This window comes from Orycteropus afer, unplaced genomic scaffold (assembly GCF_000298275.1).
Source record: "Orycteropus afer afer isolate SDZICR_OR568_19922 unplaced genomic scaffold, OryAfe1.0 scaffold00136, whole genome shotgun sequence".
NCBI classification, from domain to species: domain Eukaryota; kingdom Metazoa; phylum Chordata; class Mammalia; order Tubulidentata; family Orycteropodidae; genus Orycteropus; species Orycteropus afer.
The window spans coordinates 3,865,271-3,881,153 of record NW_006921723.1 but is presented as its reverse complement, the minus strand read 5'-3'; positions in this window follow the sequence as shown (position 1 = coordinate 3,881,153).

The following is a 15,883-nucleotide window of genomic DNA, read 5'->3' as shown; positions in this document are numbered from 1 at the left end:
AGTGGCTAAAGCACTTGACTGCTAACCAGAAGGCTGGCGGTTCAAACCCACCAGCCACTCCTTGGAAGGAAGGTTGGGCAATCCTACTTTCGTAGTGGTACTGCCTCGGAAACCCAAGGAGGGGTCGCTATGAGTTGGGGCCGACTGGACGGCACATAACAACAACAGGCTGGTCTGCCCACCCACATCTCCCTCACCCTAACATCAGGAGGGCATGTTAGGAAAGGAATCTGCAAGTAACTGGTAAGACCTGCTTGTCTTTCTCTGGGCAAGTCATGGTGGACAAGTGGGAAGGTTCTGCAGAGAACACCCAGTGCCCTGCAGAGCTCCCTCCGCCAGATCCTGATCTACTTGGTCTCTCTGAGATGAGTGGGCTGTTTGGTGCACCTGAGGGTGACCCTGTGGGCATCTCCCTGACTCAAGTCCTTTACAGGCCTGTGCCCAGGAGCACCTTCTGTGAGGGAGGGGCTGGGAGCAGAGGGCAGGCCTAAGAAAAGCCCCCATACCACCCGTCTGCCTCCTATCAGAGGTCAGTGCCAACCGGGCAGGCAGCTTGACCACTGGGACCACTCACTTCCTGTGTGATGACTCACCTTCAGCTGCTGAGGCACCATAGGCCCCAAAGCCAACCTGGATTGAGGATAGGGCCCAGGGGGCTGCTGCTCTGAAGGGGCTACGTCTAGGGCCCCCGTGCCCAGCCTCTGGAGTTGAGGCTACTCACCACATATCCCATGTGGGATTGTGGGTGGTGACATAATAACTCCTTGCTCTGCCAATGGTCAACAGCCTGGACACCTGCAAATGGATACTCCAGGTGTCACAGATTACCCAGTTCACTTACGTAGACAGCTCACAGACCAAAGGTTGTGCTCCTCCCACCCCTAGCCTCATAGCCTGCCTTGCTCTCAGCTGGGCCACCTGAGATTGGTGAAAGGTAGTTATCATATGGTTTGTTGGGATTGTGGCGTCATGGAAGACCCTGTCATCCCTGCTAGAGGCCGAATTAACATAATTCCTGCCCCTGTAAGCACCAGCAGGACCAGGCCCACCTGACCTCTGATCCTAACACTGTGATATGGGAAGGAGGACTGGTGTCCACAGCTGTCCTATCCCCAGTATGTCCTCTCATCTGAGAAGGCACTGAATACTTAGCTTTGGGCCATGGGTCAGGCCTGCAGCCCTGGGCAGGTGGAGGCCTTGAACCCTCTGTGTAGGACCACCACTTGCTCCCACACTCTGGCCCACAGTGCCATTAGGCAGGGCACAGGCCTGACTCTAGTTACAGGGCAGGGATCTAGTCGGCTTCGGGGAGTGGGGGGGGGTAGGAGGGTGGATAGGTCCAACCTAGCTCTCCCAGCCTGGCCTCACCCCCGCTGGAGGAGCAGGGTCCCTCCCTGAAATGTCTCCAACTGAGTGCAGAGCTCCCAGCAGGACGTTCTTCTCACAGGGCCACCTCCAACCTACAGGAGACCTCCCTAGGGTCTGCATAGGACCCTGGCCAGTCAGTCCGGTCACAGCCTCTCTACCCTCGAGGGTCAGGCCCTTCCACCAGGAACTCCCACACCTGTGCCCTGGGCTGGGACATGCGACCCTGCATCTTCCTGCCTACTTCTCCAGTTGGAGGCAGAGGCCAAAGGGACAGAGTTTTAGAACCAGAATTGCCCCTGCCTCAGCTTGGCATGCTGGCCAGCACTGGTGGGACCCCCTGGCCACAGCCTGGCGCTCTGCCCTGGCTGAGGCTCCACTTGCCAGGCCTGGCCCTCAGCCTGTTGTCGCTGCTCGTGATCCCCCGCTCAGGGCCCCTCCGTCGCTGGGCCGAGGCCGGAGCCACTGCTGCCGCCAGGGGAGGGAGGTGGAGGGAGGAGCGGTCATAAATAACCCGTGGGCTGCAGCCCCAGGCTGGGCAGACGGTGACCGGAGATGTCCCGGGGGAGCATGGGGGGTCCCGCTGGCCCCAGGGCCCCTAACCCAGGCTCTGCCAGCCTTGACCACCCCCTTCCCCTCCCTGCCCCCACCCCTTGTTGTGGACTTCCTGCCCACCCACTCTCTGCATACTGCTCCCCTACAGTCCCCTCTTCATTCATCAATTGATCATTTATTGAGCACCAGAGGTAGTACAACCCCAGAAGAGCCCAAGGCCCAGAGGTAAGGTTGGAAGGTGACAGGCAGATGCAGAGGAAAGCAGGTGTACCTGAGACAGAAGGTGTGGAGAGTTGGGGGTGAAGGTGAGCAGAGTGGGGCTATCCTCTGACTCTAGTTGCATGAGCACACTGTGGGTCTCCCTCCCACCAGCAGGCCCAGACCTTCCCAGACATAGGGGTGCAAGGTCAGAGCACTCGGACCCAGGTGTGGGCCCAGCTTCTGGAGGGGACAGTCACATGCACACTCACGCACACAGGCACGCTCATGTACACACATGCATATTCACATGCACATACACATACACTGACACACACTCACACATACACACGCACCCACCACCAACAACAAATGCATTTCTGCTCAGAAGCACCCGCAGATACCCACCCCACGTACACTCACCCATGCACTTCTGCGTGAGTGCACAGCCCCTCCCAAATCTGCCTACCCAGGATGCGCAATCACGAAGATGCAGACACAGTTACCACAAACACGCTCAGACATGCATGTATGCTGTCAGAGGTGCTGACAGACACAGCACCAAGACTTATGCACACAGATGCCCAGACATGCAGAGTGCCACAGACAACCACACTGGACGTGGGCCCACACCTGATGATGTTGGGGCCGGAGTCCCATGGGTAGCGCTATGGGCCAAGAACGGTTAACCTGGGAAGTCAGAGGTCATTGGGGCTCTCTTAGATGACCAATGAGCAGGAAGGTGACTGCCCTTGGCTCCTGGTCAGATGAGTTGCCCTGCTAGGATCTGTGGAGTACATCTCTGGCTGGTCTGAGCTCGCCTCCGGGGCCACCATCTCTCAGGGGACAGGGAGGTGACACTTCTGCAGAGATGTACCAGCTGGGGCTGACCTCCACACATGGATGTACAGAGCCAAACCCTTTCAGATCCACACACGTTGAGACCCAGAAGATGTCTGCAGGGACATGTTGCCAGCAGTTAGCTCCTGTGCTGCGACAGTCACCTACCAGCCAGCCTGGGACACTGGTTGGCCCTGTGGGGAGCAGAGGAATGTGAAGGCCAGGTCAGCTTGTGCCAAAGGAGGGCTCTGGCTGGTGGTCTGAGTTCCGAGTCCTCCTGGCTACGCACCTAGCACACCGTCCCTTAATTTCTCTGTCCGACAAGGGGTTCCAAGGCCTCAGGGTCCTTTTGCCTGGAGCAAAGGCCAAGGCTCTGGTGAGTCTGTGGCTGGTCAGCATGGGAGGCAGGACCACAGGCCAGGCACAGCCCTGATGCTATACCATGAATGGGCCAACAGCCTCACATCCTGGCCCAGAGTGCAAGAGCTGGGGACAACAGCCTTCCATCTTGGGGCCTGGAGAGGGGGTCTGGTGCCAGCTGCACCCTCGCAGCATCGTTCCTGCAGCCCTTCTTCCTGATGCCAGATCAGGGAGGCAACCATACCATGGTCTCAGAGCCAGGGTCAGCATGAGCCCTCACACTCCATCTGGTTACCCCTTCCCCATGTGCCTGGTACGGGTCGTCAGGTGTCCACGTGTGAGGACATCTGCTTCTTCTTCTGGCTGGTCCTGGACCCTTGGCACAGTCAAGACCCACCTGAGGCCAGGTGTGCTACAGAACTAATTCTAGGCCCCTTGTCCTCTGCACTGGGCAGGTGTGTGTGGTGGGGCAGGGGTCTGCCCGTATGCTCTCATGTGTCCACACTGTCATGTGGGGAAGCTTGTGTGTTCATGTCTAACCACACTGTATGGGAGGTGCTCATGCGTGTCTACACTGTGGGGGGTGCTTCTGTGTGCCTGGGGCACCTGTGTGCTCACATGTCCTCACTGAACACAGAGGGTGGGGATGCTGTTGTATGTCCATACCAGCTGATCTGGATCCTGGGGGCTCTTTGAGGGCTGGGCTATGTCTAGCTCATCTCTGGGCCCAGGAACCAGAAAAGGACAGGGCCCAAGGATATGCCCAGCAGACATTTGTGCTGGCAGGTGTGGGGTAGGGGAGAAGATGCAGGCCTGGCTTGGCTCTGGCCAGGTGTATGTCCCTCCCTGAGTCCCTGGCCCTGCCATCCACATGGCTTTTGCTGTGAAAAGCTCCCAGTAAAGCCCACAGTACAGCCCACCAGGGCCCCACCCAGGCAGGACTCTGTACCCTCGTGTACCAGGATTTTCTTAAGAACTGAGCACAGGTATCCTTGTCACTGAGGAAAGAAAAGAATTGCACACCTGGGAGGATCTGGAGATACCCCTGGCGCAGGGGGGCATCTCTGGTCTGTGTGGGGTGCTGGCCAGGAAGAGATGAAGCCATCGCGGAGTCTACAGACACGTGGACATGTGGACGGAGGGTGAGAGGCTCTGTTCTGAGGAGCCTACATGGCAGAGGGCAGGGACAGCCAGAGGCACTCCTGGGACACCAATTGTAGAGTGGCCTCCAGGCCCCACAGCCCAAGTGCAGGCAGCTGCTGCCTGAGCCCCTGGCGTCTTTTCTGCAGGCACAGCAGGTCACTGGGAAGTTCGTGCTCCAGGCCCAGAGTGCAGAACTGAGGCCTGGGACGCAGTCGGGGCCTCAAAACAAAGAAAAACAGCAGTGTTGCCTGGCAACAACATTGGCTTGGGGGGGGCACATAAGCTTCAAGTCCAGGGAGGTGCAAGAAGAGGGCTAGAAGCCACCAGCAGGAGGCATGCTTCACCATGAGCTTCCAAGACCCCACAGAAGGGGCAGGTCCCAGCACACTCCACAGCCTGCCGCACAGGCCGAACTCTTGTCCCAGTGTGGCCAGTGGAACATAGCACACGGACGCATGACTCAGAATGGCAATGAGCACAGGGAACACGACACAGAACAAGAGTGATAAATGACACAGAATGGCAGTGTACAGGAACGCGACATGGAACAACAGCAAGTCCATAGCAGCATGACACAGAAAGGCAGGGAGCACACAGGGATGTGACGTGGAACAGCAGTGAGCACACAGGTGCCCAACACGGAATAGCAGCAAACACTTGGGAACATGACATGAACAGAAGGGAGCACTGAAGAACGTGGCATGGGATATACACCTGCTGCCACCCCACCTGTGGCCTCCAGGAGCCTCATTAGCAGGGAGAGGGATAGGACGCTGAGGGCGACTCAGGGCCTTCCAGGTAAACCCAGTTGCTCTGGATCCCCTACCATTTTTCTTTATTCGATGAAACTTAACACAGAAACAAAATGCACAGCCACTATGCAGTGGCTGTGTGTTCTTGGCCTTTACCTATTCTGTGCCTCAACAGGGTCCAGCTCTTAACCAGCCTGTCCCTGGGAGAGGGTGGGCCATCCTGGCCTCCTCCCACAGACCACCCCATCATCTCACATCATCTCACACCTGGGCACCTGCAGGGCCACACAGCTGCCTGTAGCATTGTCATGTTGGGGTCTTCAGAAGCAGCAAGTGCAGGTGGGCAGCAGGTTTGTTCTGCTTCCCACAGCAAGTCCAGCCCCAGACTGGCTGTCTAAGGCCTGGACTGAGCCTGACACTGTCTCAGGCAAGACCTGGACGCCCACTACTGATGCCCCCCCCCCCCACCGTGGTACAGTGAATTACTTAGTATGGCTCTTCTAGCCTTGGTCTTTGTGAGTCCCACCACATGACTGGGTGGGACTATGCAAATGTGTGGTGCTTGTGGCTCACCAAAGGGACTGGATAGCTTGCTAATAATGTAAATAAGGTCTATGGCACCCTTGTGGGGGTGGGACTGTGCAAATAAGGTGTATGGAACCCTAACTTGGGGATTGGTCAGTTTTGCCATCCCATTAGGTTTAAAATGAGCCCTCCCAGAGGCAGAAAGGGGGATCTCACTACTGTCAAGAAAGAGGAGCTAGGAGTGGAGCATGTCCTTGGACCCAGGATCCCTGCACTGAGACAGCAGAAAGACAGTGGCAGCAGAGCAGCAGAACCAAGAGACTGGCTCAAAACAGAGCTATGGGCTTCCGGCCCATGGGGCAAGAAAGCCGAGTGTCTTTGGGCAGAAGGCATGATGGAGGGGGGTGCATCTAAAAGCACCATTTAAAAGAAAAAAAAGCCACTGCCATTGAGTCAATTCTGACTCATAGTGACCCCCACTGGGTTTCCAAGGCAGTAAATCTTTACAGAAGTAGATTGCCCAGTCTTCCTTCTGCAGAGTAGCTGGCAGGTTTGAACCACCAACCCTCTAGTTAGCAGTCAAATGCCTTAGGTACTACGGCACCAGAGCTCCTTGGTACACCTATGTTGTTGTTGTTGTTATGTGCTGTCAAGTCGGACCCAACTCATAGCGACCCCTCCTTGGGTTTCTGAGGCAGTATCACTATAGAAGTAGATTGCCCCAACCTTTCTTCCAAGGAGTGGCTGGTGGGTTTGAACCTCCAGCTTTCTGGTTAGCAGTCAAGTGCTTTAGGCACTACGCTACCAGGTACACCTATAGGCAGCGTTAAAAGAGCTTTGTAACACTTGCTTGAGCAGGACAGAGGCCAGGCTGAGAGGCCCAAGGCCACAGAGAGGTGTGCCAAGGAGTTTGTCCTGATTGAAGAATTGTATCCTGAGCATTCCTGAACCTGAATTGTAACCTGTTACTTCCCTAATAAACCCCATAATCGTGAGTATTGTCTGTGAGTTGTGTGTGGCCATTGCAATGAATTATCAAACCCAGCAGAGAAGTAGAGAGTGATGTAGGAAGGACCATTGGTATCAGCGCTGGTAAAAAGGTTGGAGGGTGGTGGCACGTCTGACCACTGCCTCACAGGAATCAGCCTGGGACTGTTGTTGCTGATCTTGGTACTTCTTCCCACTTGTGAAGTTAGAGGAGGTCCCACACACTGCTACACCCTTTTTGCACCAGCCTTTGGGCAGAAAGACAAAGCAGGTGTCTGAGCAGCTGACTGTGAGCATAAGGGTGCTTGGTGCTGGGGAGTGTCAGACAGCCACCATACTCTCTTCCTGGGCCTATTTCCTGGAAGGTGAGTTGAGTAAGTCACATCCTTGGGACACACTGACTTCTAGGTGTTGAATGAGGGCTGTTTGGGTGCAAGGGTGACCCACACACTGGTTCTTTAATCTACTACCCACCCATCCATCCATCCAGTCACCTATCTATCTGTCTACCACATACCTATCACCCTATGTTTGAGGAGTGGGTCCAACAGAAGAGGACCTAAGGGAAGAAATGGGAGGTGCTATAAGAGGAGGGTTTCAGGGCATGTGCCCCTGAGTACAATTAGTCTAATATGCAGAGGACACCATCTGGAGCTCTAAGAAGGGAAATCCCAATGTGTTGAGGCCAGAATAGGCAGAAATGGAGTAAAACGTCAACGTGAAGCAGAAGCATGATTGCTGAGCTCCACATTCATGACTGGAAAATGAGAGGAGCATGCAAGTCCTGGGTTATGAGCCAACGTGTCACATCTCCAAGGCCCCAGGGGCTCAATAGCCTCTACTACCCTCTGAGCCTCAGACACACTGGTATTCAACTGTTTGCATGGGGCAAAACTTAAGATTCCACAAGCTACCTGTCCAGGAGGATGTCTGTCTGTCTTCCCCAGCATGCTGGTGTCTTCTGGCATTTTCACGGGCACGGGGCATCAAAGGTCAGCCTCTTCTGTCCTGGGGGGACAGAGCCTGAGGGTGCCTCATTTGGGAAGTGCTCCTCCCCCAATGAAGGGGCTAAAACCACCCTCAGACCAGCTCCATCCTGTCTTCTCTTCTACCCCTCCCAAGGGCCTCTTCTCCCCCTCTCAAGGGCCACCAAGGCATCTGCCCAGCTCCCCACTTCTAGGGAGACCAAACTCTTTCTTCATCCCTTGGGGCAAAGCCAGAACCTTGCTATATGTAACCTGGGAAGAACCAGGTGGAATCGTTGGCCTTCTACCAGCATGGTTTAGGCCTGGCCTCTGCATGTGGGCTCTGCCCTAGGTCTCAGTCAGCCCCCTGGTTGCTCTGAAAGAGCCTGGGTCACCATATCACCCCTAAGGGCTGACAGCATAGTGCAGGGCACCTTGGGCAGGCCACCCTATTGGTGGGTGGGTGAGTGGGTGAATGTGTGGAAGAGTGGTTGGGTATGTGGTATGTGGAAGGGAGAATGGGTAGATGGGTGGGTGGGTGAATGGGTGGGCCCCACCCTAGGCCCTCTTCTGTATGCCCTTCTGGAATTTTCTTTGTAGATGACCACCCTAATCTAATTCTCATCCACTTGAGAGTCAACGGACTGTGGGGCATGTCCCCCCTCCCCTCCCCTCCCCTGGAGCTCCTAGCCCAAACCTGCTGTCTCATGATTCCCACACCATGTTGGCATCACCATCTGGCCCTCAGGTACCTGGAAAGCTGGCACCAGCTGAGACTCTTCCCCACCAACCAAGCAGCCTTGTCAGCCTGGTCTCCTAGGATGCCCTCACTCTGGTGACCTGGCCCAGATCATTCTCACCCGAACTTCTGTCTCCATGATGGCCCCAGGATCTGTCCCTACTTGTGCCATGGCACATCTGGCCATGCAGTCCTCCAACGCCTGCCTCTACCCTGGGCCCAGCCGTCCTCCTTCATGTCCATGCACAGCCAAGTATGCTCAGAGTCCACTCCCATCATGACTGCCCAGCAGCCACCAGGCACCAATGTGACTCTTGTGGACATCTGCCTTCATGGGCCCCTCTCCCAATTAAAAAGTACTAAAAACTGTATTTTACAACTGTGTTGGTAAGAGAGGAATCTAATCCATGTTGGATTTATTATTGTATATTCATTATCACTATATTCTTTTTCCCTTCTGGTTTTAAAAGAAAACATTTAGAGGGCCCCAAAATTATCAAGCCCCAAGGGTTGTGCCTGCTGTGCCTCATGGCTATGACCTGCTCATCCTTAAACCTCAGCAGTGGTTCCCCCTCGCCAAAAAGCTCCTAGCCCTCCTCCCTGTCAGGGCCCGCTGGGCCCCAGAACACCAGGGCAGGTCTTGGCCCCACTGGGCTCCTAAAGTCCTGGGTAGCTGGGGGCTTGGAGATACCTGTGCTGAGCTTGGGGTGGATGAAGAAAGGGGAGCTTCACAGGACTATAGTCGCAGGGGACATCAAGCTTCATTGTTATAACACACTACACAAAACGTTGTTCCACCTCCTACTTTGGCAAGTAGCGACTGGGATCTTAAAAGCTTGCAAGCAGCCATCTAGATGCAACAATGGGTCTCTTCTTGCCCAGAGCAGAAGAATGAAGAAAATCAAAGATTCATGGAAACAACTAGTCCTAGTGAATGGTACACCATGCGATCCACAGCCTATACGACTATGAGACCAGAACTAGATGGTGCCCGGCTACCACTGTCAACCACTCGGAGGGGGATCTATGGAGGAGGTCCTGGATAGAGAGGAAGAACAATGTGGAACAAAACTCAACACCATTTGGAAAAAAAAAAGGGGGGGGGGACCAGGTTTGCTGGTCCGATAGAGCCTAGTGGAACCACTGAGACTATGGCCCCTAGCTGCCCTTCAGGTCTGGAATTGAACCCACACCTGTGGCTTCCAGCCAAACAAAAGACAGGCATATGAGTTGAACATTTACCTGAGGTAGATAGACTCCTGGGAGAGAACAATCATGGGAGAAACAAGGGCTGTTTATGGACAGGGAGACAGTTCAGGGGGCAGGAATGCATGGAGGGATGGACACCAGGAAGCGGTAACTATTGGGAGGAAGTGGGAGGGGAGATGTTGCATTGGGGTAAATTGTAGTCAATGTCATGAGACAAAGTGTATGTGAACTGTATGGAAAGTGAATTTGCTCTGTAAATTTTCAATAAAAAAGTCACAATAATAATAATAATAAAAAGATTAAGCCAAAAAAAAAAAAAAAAGAGAGAGAGAAAGAAAGGGGAGCTTTAGCTCAAAGCAGCAGGGGGACAGAGATGTGGGGACCTCCTGGGGTGCTAGTCTGGTCAGACTCCCTGAGGGGGTGCTGGCAGGCTGACCCACACAAAAGCTGTGTGGTGGATGATGGGGCTTTGAGAGAAGGGGGTGTTGGCAGCCATCCTAGCTTTTGAAGAAAGACCTGACTCTAGGGAGGGCAGGCAAGGCAGGCAGACTCCACCCCTCCTCTGGGGTCCCCCCCTGCAGTCCTTTGGCCCCCAGGGCTCCCAGGCAAGTCCAGCTCTTCCTACCCAGCACCAGCCCCATGGTCCACTCTGACTCTGGTCTGGCTCCCATCAGTCCACCATAGAGGGAGGAGGGAAGAGGGAAGGGGGAGGAGGGAGAGGGAGCCTGTCTGTACACATCTATGAGCACATGCCTACATGCACATGCTTGTGTGCACATGCCTACACACACACACACCTACACACATATGCCTACATACATGCTTTCATGCACATACCTATGTGCACATGCCTCCCTGCACACCCTATGTGCACATGCCTACATGAACATGCCTGCAACACACACACAGATCTCTGCCTTGCCCTTGGCCCCTACGTACCTGCCCAGTGGATCAGCATTAGCCATGCAGCAGGCTCACTCTGGGGCTGTGGAAAGGCTGTAGGGGTGGTCGCAGCCCAGATCAAGATGCTCAGGTGCCAGGAGGAGGGACTCAGATGCCTGGGCACCTCGGCCCCTCTGAACCACAGGCGGACTCAGGCTGAGGCCCACTGCCCACCCCTGCCTGCGGCACAGCAGCTGAGGCCAATAAAACACACACCTCACAGGAGACAGCTTTATCTTGTTGATCGGAAGTCTGCCAGCCCAATTTACGAGGGAACATAAGATCTCCAAATCTGAATTTATGCGCCGTAGTATAACGAGAGGTCAATTAGATTAAATGTGGGCTCAAGAGACAGCATTCGGACCACTGCCACGAGTCTGTGGGCCCTGGCCCTGGCCGAGGGGAGGGCAGGGAGGGACGTCCTGGAGGGGAGAGGGAGACGGGCTAGGGAGGGGGCCAGGAGTGAAGAGTAAAGGTTGGGGGGGACAAGGGGTGAGGGACGAGGCCCAGGGAGAGGTCTGTGATGAGAAGGGGTGGCATCGGGCTGTGCAGAAGGCCACCTGGAGCCCGGGAAGCTGGGCAGAGCCTGGGCCTTAGAGATGAGGAGGCACTTTGGGGGAGGGATGATGGAGTGGGGGACAAAGTCCTTCCTCTAGGAGCAGAGGGGGTTCTCCCAGCCTCACCCCCACTCCCAAGCTCTAGAATAGGCCCCTGGCTCTGAAGAGCATGGAGAGACCACCTGAGATAAGTTAACTCAAGGATGTAGCCCTGACCCTAGACTAGGGACGGTCATGGTAGAATCACTGGGGGTGCAGACAAACTTGGGGCTGCTAGCTCCCCCCCACTCCCTGTCCTATGCACCTCATTTCTCACTCCCCTCAGTCCCTGCCAGCCTGGAACCCAGCCTGAGAGAGGGTCTTGGGTGGGCAAGGGGCATATGCACGACCTGCCGTCCAGCTGGGGCCTCAAAGCCTGGGGCAGACCCCAACCTCAGAATTTACACAAATCAGTGAAATGAAAGGGCTGGGCCCTTTCTGATCACAGACTCATTCATTCTCTGGTCGTTAATAATTCGTGCAATAAAGGATCGGGCGCTCAGCACGGAGGGCGGGGCCCAGCCTTCCCCGGCGCCGCTGCAGGAGCTGGAAACATAAATTATTAGTTTCTTATCACTCTGCCCGCCATCGCTCATGCTGCCAGGGTCTGGCAGGAGCCGGCGGTGGCGGGTCCCCGCCCGCCTCGGCCCTGTCTCAGCAGCTGTTTGCTGTGCAGCCTGGGCGGCCCGGCCCCGCCTGCCCTGGCCCCTCATTGGGGCTGGGGGTTGTGCTGGCAGAAGCCGGCTCTGCAGCAGGAAAGACCTGGGGCTGGCACTCTTGTCCCAGCCTCAGATCCTGCCTATTGTGGAAGCCAAACCATGTGAGGTTAGGGTAGTAACCTGGATGGTACCCAGGAACAGTAGTAACCAGAATTACCATCAACACAGCGTCATCTGTGCCCATGAGTGGTGGGCTGCAGAAAAGGTCCCTGCATCTGTTGGGTCGATCACTGTGCCCTGTGCCTCTCTTGCATGGCTCAGAGCACCTGAGAGGGCACACCTGCAGGGATGGCATTCCCTCTCTTGCTCGGTGTCTTCCTGCAGATGTGAACTAGCACACCTGTCCCCAGCACTGAGCTGGCACCTGGCCTGGAGGGACTCCAACAGATGGAGAGACATCAAGCAAACAGTCCCCACACAGGTGCCTGGAACTGCAGGGGTAGGTCCTGGGTGGGTGGTGTGTGAGCCTTGTGAGGTTCTGTGCACGTGCCATGTGCTGAGCCTGAGCTATGCGTCTCCCCCCCTCCCCCAGCCTCCAAAGTAGCAGGAGGGGGGTAAATGTCGAAGACCCTCAGGTGCTCCAGCTGGAGTGGTGATTACAGCAATTGTGGTAATTACAGAAATAAGTATCTCCTGCTGGGCTCCCAGCCTGCCTACTGCCTGGCTCCCTGCCCCACCCCAAAGTGGGAGGCAAAGCTAAGGCTTAGGAGACAGGATTGGGGAACCAAGGGGGGCTCCAGGCGCCAGGTGCCCAGAGGAGGGGAGAGGAATCAGGGCACGGCCTCAGGACTAGATTTCTTTCAGGTTCACCTCAATCACCACTCATTCCCTGGGCAGAGTATGATCCCTGAGGTTGGCAAGGAAGGGTGTTCTAGTGCAGAATGCTTGAGCTGCACCCCACTTTCTGATTGTGTGGCCTCATGGAGACCTCTAATCTCTCTGAACCTCAGTGTATAAAAGGGAGATGAAAATTAAGTGGGACAAAATTAACACTGAGCACTATTTGTACAGGTGCCCTGGGTGTGGAGGGCAGGTGGGCGTGGCCCCCAGTGCCCAGGCTGTTGTGCAGGCTCAGGGAGCCCTCCTACAGCATCCTGGGGGCCCAGAGCCCAAGTGCCACCTTGTCAGGGACCTTACTCTGTCACTTCCCAGTGAAAAGGCTGAGTTACCAGCCTCTTCACACTACTGACACTGATGGTACAGTGGTTAAGTGCTTGCCTGCTAGCAGAAGGGTAGGTGGTTTGAAGCTACCTGCCACTCCAAGGAAGAAAGGTGTGGCAGCCTGCTTCTGTTAGGATTATAGCCTTGGAAACCCTATGGGGCAATTCTACTCTATTTTATAGAGTGGCTATGAGTTGAATCAACTTGCCGGCAACAGGTCTGATTTCGTCTGTACCCCAGCCCCTGACTATTGACACCATTAAAGGAGCTCTGGTGGCACTGTAATTAAGGCATTGGGTTGCTAACCGAAAGGTTGGTGGTTCAAACCCATAAGCCGCTCTGTGGAAGAAAGATGAGACGGTCTGCTTCTATAAAGATTTATAGCCTTGGAAGTTCTATAGGGGTTGATATGAGTCGGAATGGACTTGATGGCAGTGGGTTGGGTTGGGTTTTGGTATTGACACCATTAAGTTACATACATGGAAGCAGGAGCTCTGATGGCGTAGTGCCTAAGACATCTGACTGCTAACCAGAAGGTTGGCAGGTCAAACCCACCAGCCACTCCTCAGAAGGAAGATTGGGAAATCTACTTCTGTAGTGATACTGCCTCAGAAATCTAAGGAGAGGTCACTATGAGCCGGAATCAACTTGACAGCACTGAGTTTGGTTTTTTGGTCTTAGGAGGCCCAGAGCAGCACTTACTCTAGGGTTCCTTTGGTCCCACCCTTGTGGCAAACCCTTTCTTTCCCCAGGGAGCAAAGGTTTCCATCTGCCTGCTGAGAGTGAGCCCTGGTCCTGGCCCTGAATGTTCTCCAGCCACAGGTCCCTCTGATCCTGTCCGGTGACTCTATTCTGGCCCCAAGAGGTGTTCCCACTGACTGTGCTCTGCTGAACTCTAAGGCCTTGGCTGCCTTGGTTCCAGCTCCATCTCCTTTCTCAGGGCAACCCCCCCCCCAAAAAAATTTTACCCAGGCCCGCCCTTGTGCCACACCCCAAAAGCTCTCTTGAGGCAGTGAGCCGGGCAGTTGTAAGGCTCACCTGGCTGGATGCATCTCCTGGGGCTCACTGTCCTTTGCCACCTGACTTCCAGTGTCTTGAAGGTCTTTGCCCCATGTTCTGACGTCTGCGTTGTCTTGGCAGAGGTTCATCTTTGTGCTCCAGCTTGTTGGAGGTCTGTCTCCATGTATGTGTGTGCTCACCTCGGCACCTCAAACCAGGTGCAAGCCTGGCATGAAGGCCCCAGCAAGTGTCTTCTGAGTGGGCCTGAGGCCCCATGGTCAGGGACCTGGAGGGCACACAGCTCTCTAGCACCCCAGCCTGGCCTCTGCTGGCCACCTCCTGCCTCATGACTTCAGGCCAATGCCTTGCTGCCTGTGTGCTGCTGGTAGCTTTCCTGGGGAGGCCAGGAGGATGTTAGTGGGAAAAGAGCCCTATGCTCAGAGCAGCGAAGATCTGGGAGGGGAGCTGAGCCCCCTCAGGGGACTCCAGGGCCCCACTCTCAGTGGGGAGCTTCCTCACGGGGCTCCAGACATGAGTGGCACCTCTGGGAGAGGAAGTCTAACCTGGGAAACTCCTGCAGGAGAAGTCAACATCTTGGAGACGCTGTGTTTGTTTTACCTTATGGGAGTGAACCCTTGGCTGGACCAGCACAGCCCTGGCCTTCCTACAGCAGCTGCAGACACGTGAGTTGCCCACATGGGCACACTTCTGCACTTGTGCTCAGACAGGCAGGCAGGCACACGTGGCCAGAAGTGGGCTTAGATCTCAGTCCACCACTGCCCAGGTTCTGGGACCTTGCTGACAAGGTCAATGCGGAGAGTGATTCCAGGGATGGCCTTTGGCTGGAGGAGAGCAGCTTGGGTGTGGTGTGGCAGGGGGCTGACCTGTCCCTGCCCAGAGCAAGACGGCGGGACAGTGGGCAGAAAGGTGAGCAGGATGAGAGCAGGAAGGGAGCCATGGAGTCTTGGTCTTGAACTGGCTGTTTCTTCTATTTGAGGACAGGTCTGACCCAGAGGCTCCACTTCACTGTGGATGCTTAGATCGAGTCTCTTTCCTGGAGAGAACATGGGCGCAGGGTAGGTAGGGTTCAGAAGACCCCCATGCTGAGTGCCACCAGCACCAGGGCAGAGTCTCGGGAACCCAAGCTGAAGCTATGTGGGTAGCCTCCCAACTGCCTCCCAGTGGAGTTCATGTCCAGGGTCATCACTGGGGGGCACATCCCTCCTTGCCAGACTCGGCCCAGTAACACACTCCCAGCAAACCAGAGGGTCTGTTTCCTGTCCCCTTTCCCACACCTACCCCTCCTTGGTGGCTGGACTTCAGTTTTGCCCCTGCCTGTGGCCCCTGCTGTCCCTCTAGCACCACTCTGTCCTGACCATCACCTGTCATTTCCCATCTTACTCCCTTTGCGCTCACCGCCTGCCTGCCAGGGAGCACACATCCCTTATTTCTCTGGGCTCCTTCAGCAGCTCTGAACGGCCTCTGTGCTGGGCACCATGTGCAGAGATGAAGATGTGGGCTCAGATGGCCCCTTTCTTTTCAGGAACCCACTAGTCCTGCCAGTGCCACCAGGCCCCTGCCCTCAGAGCCCTCCACCTGGGCCTCTGTAACACCGGTGCTGGCTCCTCCAGGACACTTATTGTCCCCTCAGACACACACACACACACCCCAATCCTATTTACACTTTGATGTGCTTTCATGTGCCACCTCCACCAGGAAGTCTTCCTGATCCCCAGTCAGCAATTCCATTTTCTTCTGATCTCCAAGCACATATGCCTGCATTTCGAAAACTCAGGGCCCTGGGTGCATGTGAACCTTCTCTTTCCAC